Source organism: Talpa europaea, assembly GCF_964194135.1.
Source record: "Talpa europaea genome assembly, chromosome: 9".
NCBI classification, from domain to species: domain Eukaryota; kingdom Metazoa; phylum Chordata; class Mammalia; order Eulipotyphla; family Talpidae; genus Talpa; species Talpa europaea.
Window position 1 is genome coordinate 65,666,611 of NC_140076.1, and position 6,569 is coordinate 65,673,179.

Here is a 6,569-nt window from a genome sequence, read left to right on the forward strand (position 1 = left end):
TTTCAGTGTATATCATCCCATCCCTGGCTCCAAGGAGAAGCCAAGCACCAGCTTCACTTTTTCTGGGGGAGGAAAGGAATCCAGAGGCCAGTGACTCACCTGAAGTTGGAAAGAGTGCTCAGTGGCACAGACCAGTCTCCACATTTCCAGTTGTCCAGCTGTGGGCATAATCAGGGCAACCTGCTGGCAAGGGAGGAGGAGCAACCAGGCTTTGGAACTGGTCTTTGTTCTGGTTCTCAGCTTCCCTTCTCCTGCTGGTCACTAAGGTGGTAATTGATCATTAAGACGTTAACTAATAACTGAGACATTAATTGAAAATACTGACCTTGTGATTCTGCCCCCTGCCCAGGACTCTGCCAGGTGTTTCCTGGAGCCCTAACCCCCTGCCCCAGGTCCACCTCTGCAGACTCCCAGGCCACACCTGTCTGTTGGGTTAGCCCAGCCTACTGCTGCCTTCTTGCCCCAGTTCTGGGCCAGCCTTTGCCCTGTCCTGCCCTGCCCTGCGTTGTACCCTTAGGAAAGTGCCTGGGCTTGTTTCTCAGTTCCCAGTCTGTCCAGGAGGAAGCCCAGTGTCTGCTCACTCCAGAACGCTTGGGAGGAAGGGTGTGACGTTCTGAAAAGCCCCACACACTGGTGAAGAGCAGGCATCATTTTGATACAATTCCTTATCTCTTCATCGGCTGAGAGAAGCAGGGAGCGAGAGCTTTTGGAGAGCTCATGCATTCACATAACAAACATTCGCTGGGTCTCCAGAGGCCCAGAGCCCAGCTGGGAGGGGCCCTTGTTATAGCATGTCCCCCTAAGACCAGTCAGTCTGTGCCCTGTGATGTTCCAGGTTCTTGGATGAACTGCTACTTCTCAGCCTGGAAGTGTGTTCTGGTCTGATCTCAACTTCAGAAACCCCATTCTTGCCCCTGCAGGAACCCTTGATTGTTTTTCTTAGTGAGTTTGGGAAACAAGTCCATGTTTTAATTTTGCAGCAGAGTAGCTGGGGGATATACTGGAACCCCAGCCACACCCATGGTAAGAGTTTGGTGCTTGGCTGAACTTGGTCAACTGGAGAATTCCATCCCATTCCCACCCCTGCCCCTTGTGCTGGGTGTGGGCAGAGCCTCCCTCAGATCCCCTTTGACAGACCCCCAGACTGTGGTTCTCCAGGACAGTCTCCTGACTGGATCGAGCCCCAGTCATAAGCTTGGGTGGTCTCAGCAGCCTGGGTAGTCAGCCCTTCTCTCCTGCTCTTGCTGGCTCACCCGAGGCTTGACAGCCACCACCAGGAAAGCAGTGACCGTGGTCCAGGCCCCACGGTGCTCCTGGTGACCTGTCACCGGGGAAGAAAGGCGCCGGTGGCCTGTTTAACTTGCTCTGCAGCTGCTATAAATAGCCTCCGTTTCCAAGAGGAATTAAGGGGGTGTTTATCTTCTAAAAACCAGACATTTCCTGATGCTCCAAGCTGATTTATTCAGTACTACAGAGGAGCCTCTCACATCACCCTCTATGTTCTGTCTGGAGAAAGGGAGCAGGAGAAGGAGGAAAGGGAAACGCTGTTTTTCATTTTGCACCGCGGCACTTCCCACATCCATCCCGCCAGGCAGGACCATTACCATCCTGAATGGTACCTAAGATACCATATAAAACACACATTTAGGTGCCACTAAGGGAAAAGGCACAGCCAAATTTAAAATGCCACAGCTGTACCATTTATTCTAATCAGAGATGTTGAGCTGTGCTACTTAGAATCCAGATAAGGTATTCTCCCCACATGGCAGGTCAGAGAACTGCCGAGTCCCCGAGAGTGAAGCAACTTAGGGTCACACAGTAGGATCCGGCAGAACTGGGGCTCAAAGTAGCTGTTGCCAAGTCCTACACACTCCATTGCTTGGTCCCGAGTCCCACAAAGCTTGAAAAAGCCTGAGTTTCTTTCTGGAACCTCATGTGGGCAACCCCTGGATCAAGAGGTTGGGTACCTGCACCTGTGTGAAGAGTTTCACGCCCCCAGGCTGAGGACCCTGTGCCACCCATTCCCTGGCAGGACAAGTGTCCTTTCTTTCAGGCTCAGGTGCCCACTGTCCACCTTCTCCTGGCAGACCTGAGCTATGTGAGAGCTTGGGTCCATCCTGAGATCCTCCTCTTACACCAGGGTGCCCAGGTTTGCAACATGCAGGAGGAGCCAAAGACCTTGTCCCACTACCATCCTGGGCCTCATGACCACTACCCTCCCCAGGGGTAGAATCGGGGAGACCAGAGGGTACACTCTTTGTTGTGGTCTTGTGCTCTCCATTTTAAACCACTGGAGAAGCTGGGCTGTTGCTAAGTTAAAACAAGCTCCTTTTTTCTAGTCCATTCCCAGAACTGGGAGTCTTCTGGGATTTAACTGATGAGAGCTGCTGCTCCCCTAACTGTAGCAACAATTTTTCAGTCATTCAACACCCACCAATCAACATGATGTGTTCTGGACACAGAACTGGGAACTGGGAAAAGCCCACAGGGAACTCATAGTTCAGGGAAGGAGATGGATAGATCTGTCAGCTTCTATTTGACCCTCCAGTGCTAACTGTGCTAGCACATAGTAGGTGCTCATTAAAGGCTTACTGAATAAATCAGAAGTCAGATTATGATTGTGCAGACATTTAGCAAAACAGCACCGTGTGTATATACACAGCAAAGTCATTCAACAAATGTTTGCCACTAGATGGGGTTTGGGAGGACTGACCTGAGATGACAGCACCCCACTTCTGACATCAGAGGTAAGGTGATGTTTAGAGGACAGTGAGGCATTTGGGGCAGATGCCCACAGGCCAAGAAGGCCCATTTGGTTGCCTCAGGAGTCTTGCCTGTGTGCCCAAAGCCTGCTTTTCTTACCAGAGCCCCCGCTTGCTTCCAGCAGCCTCCTCTGCAATAGAAATGCCAGGCATCTTGCAGTCAGTGAATTGCTGCCACGGGGCCTTGGGCAGCACCTCCACCTCTCCCCCTTTAGATCACCCTCAGGTCCTGCCAGGAAGATGTGGTGTAATGGCTACCTGCCACTTTCAGGCCTTGGGACTGGCTGCTGAAAGTCAATCCCCAAGTCCCCAGAGAACCCCCAGTCAGTTCCAGTTGGAAACTGGAGTGTGCAAAGTCTTGGAGGAGGAGAGGCAGTAACCTGCTGCTTGATCCTGCGTCTGCCCTCACTCTGCCAGAGGGATACCGGCTCAGGAACACGGCCTCCTGGCATTCTCGGGAGTTCATTGTCTCACTGTCTTTTCCAAGTCCCTAATGCGATGATTTGTACAACAATCTGTCTGTGCCTTATGAAAGTGTCTGTGCACTTTTTTATCCTTTTTAAAAACAACTTTTAAAAAAAGTGGGCAGGGGACTAGCATACAAGGTAGTATTCTAGAAATCCGTGATAATCACTGAGACCCTTTTGCATTATGTTTTTAATGTTGGAGTGAAGTGTATGCCCCTCCCCCCACTACCTGTGTGCAGACCTTTTAAAAAATGTCTCTTCTTTTTATTTTTCTGATTCAATACTGTGACCTCTCCAATACAGTCTAATCTTTGGGGCTCTGTATAGTGGTTTTAAAACTTGGGGGAAGTGGGATGGGAAGGGTTTGCACTGGTCTTGTGTGTTGTGCTTTTTGTGTGTGGTGTTTTGATTTTTGTCTGTTTGTATCTGTTTTATAGAAACATCATTTTCCTGTTTAAAAAAAAATACAACTTTGGCTTGTTAAAAAAGAAAATCTCTTCAGAACTCAATTTTAAACATTATGGGTGGGGGGGAGCGGTGAAGGTGAGGGACACAAATCATTGCCAGCTTTGAGGAAACCATTTGCAAAATTTCTGTAGAGCCCTGCCAAGGTCTGATCTTTTTGTCAAGTAACTCCTGTAAAAATATCACAAGTACTTTCAATCAAGGTAAGCTCTGGATGTGAAGGTGTTCATTGTGGCGTCGTAGATTATGGTGAAATGCTAGAGGGAACCCAGAAGTCCAACAACCAGGGTGTACTTGCCAGAAGGCTCGGTTACAAGAGATGCAAACCCAATGCCAGCTGGCTATCAGGAGACGAAGAAGTTCAGGTAATTGAGAAATCCAGAAACAACCTAAAAATCCCCTTCAGGTGCAGTGGGTTCCAGAGTGGGAGATGGTCTCTCCCCATCTGGGTCTGCCTCTATTCCAGCCCCACTCCCAGCAGGTCCAGGTGCCAGTCCAGGCTGCATCCCGCTTTCCAGCCATCTCTCCGCGGGCCAACCTGGGCTACGTGCCCCTTCCTGAGCCACTCATGGAGGCCAGGGAGACGGGCTGATTGGCCAGATCCAGAAGGTGTGCTGGCCTCCACCCACTAGCTGCCAGGGTGGGAAGAGCGGGAATTGTCCCCACTGGGAGGAAGTTGGTCCAATGAAGAAGGAATACTGGGCGGGCGGAATACCAGCCCTCTCTCTAAGAAAGAGATGCAAATACCATGATGCAAATACGGACCTGGTTAATTGCGTGGTCTGTGCAACCAGACAGCCTGGGCTTCCCCAAGACATGGTATGAGACACTTAGCCTCTTTGTGCCTCAGTTTCCTCATCTGCAGAGCAAGAATAATACGAGCTCTTGATTTCAGGATGAGTGTGAGCATTATTACCATCCTGCTGGTGATATGCCAGGCACAGCGTCTGGTACTCAGCAATAAGAGAAGAGTTTATAACACATGTTTATGTTAAACTATGGTGGAAAAATCAAGATATAAAGCCACATATACATGCTGAGCTCAGTCAACAGCCCCCCAACCAAACAGACATTGGGATGACCGGCAGGAAAGATGCAAAATGTCCTTAGGGGCTTTATGACAGCTGGTGCCTACCCCACCACCCAGGTGTTTTACAAATTTTCTAGCATGACCAATTTTTGCTTTTAGTTTAATATTTATTTAGAAAAAGTATCGCCTTACTCCATTAAAAAAAAAAAAAAAATGACAAGAATAGCTGGCCCTCGCTGGAATTCCTGAGGAATTCCCAGGCTGATTGTCTGGTTTAAGATCTAAATTTAGTCCTGGTGGAGATAAGTTTTTAAGGGAGGTAGGGCCAGGTTGACCAGTTTGGTGCAGCTTTCTCCAGGCAGGCCTTTAGGATGCAGATTTCTGGGGTGGAGCTTTGCAGTGGTATGGGGAGTGAGGGAGTAGGATGAATGCCAAGAAGCAGCCCTGCTGGCCCTGGCTGGCTGCAACAGCCTCACAAGGCGACAATGAGCTTTAGGAGCAAGAGAAATAAACCAGCCATTAATGAGTAGAAGAAACCAGGATTTTCACACAGTCTTTCAGTGAATCTTCACAACAATATTTGTTTCCTCATTTTATAGGTGAGGGATCCAGGGTCCCTCCAAGGTAGAGGCAGGATTGGCGCCCAGGTGTACCTACTCCAAAGTGAAGGTGGTGTTGTTAGGGGCTGCCCTGTAACAGCGTCTCTCAGAAACATATTTCATAGGCTTTTGGCTGGGTCTCAGGGATAGAGTTTGCCCAGAACCTAGGCTCCTTTCTCCCTTCCTTGGTATCATCCACTTCTAGGCAGGAGTTATTCTCATGGATGCCATCTGATAATCAAGACTTCTGTTTAAACAAATTGGGGGGTGGGGGGAACCCATATTTATCTAGGCTCTTTTGGTTCCAAGAGACTGAAATCCAACCCAAGGAAGACCTAATTTAAGAAACAACTCACACAACAAAGCAGGTCTGTTCTGGCTTCGAACTGGCTGGTTTCTGTGGCCCCACATGACTTCCAGTGTACAGGTGTTCACACGAAGTAGTGGGCATCTCCCTCCATCTCTCAGCTCTGCTTTCCTTGGCATTGCCATCACCCTCAGCAGGCTCTCCCTTGCACTCACCAACACCAAATCTGGAGGCTCTTAAAGCAGTGCATGCCAGCTTAGTGATGATTACAAAGTTTCAGGAAAAGTCCCAGAGCTCTCTTTCCTTTGGCCCCTGCATCAGAAGTTCAATCCTGAACCATTCTTTGTCACATTCCCACACTTGACACACAATCAGGTGTGACATGGCCCTTGCCCCACCAGAACCAACCAGTTTGGAGGGAAAGGCACGCCCAAGAACAGGCATGCTGAGACCAGCATAGTTCTGAGGGTGCTGGGATAGACTGAATTCAAGGCATAAAGGCTTTGGATCATTTAGTGATTTAAGTTAGGAATTCTTTGGGCTGTTTGGGCTCTTAGGAATGCCTGGGCCATGCTCCCTGGCACATAATGTTTGCCACCTAATGCTTCAGTATACAACCTGTGTCCTGTCCCTCACCACCCCACCCCCATTATCCCTGAAACCCCCCCCACTTGCCGCTTGAAGCACAGCTGGCCTCAGAAGAGTTTTGCCGTGTTATATGTATAGAGACTTCTCTCCCTTATTTCCTGGGTTCCTTCAGGACAAACAATCCTCCACAAAGATAATAACAACAGAATCTTAATGAGCACTTACTATGTGCAAGGACATTCGCTACACCACTGAATCCTCATCACAGCTCTTGAGATCGCTCCTACATTACTTCCAGTTTACAGGAGAGAGAACCAAGATTCAGAGAAATAAAGTATCTTTGTCCCACTC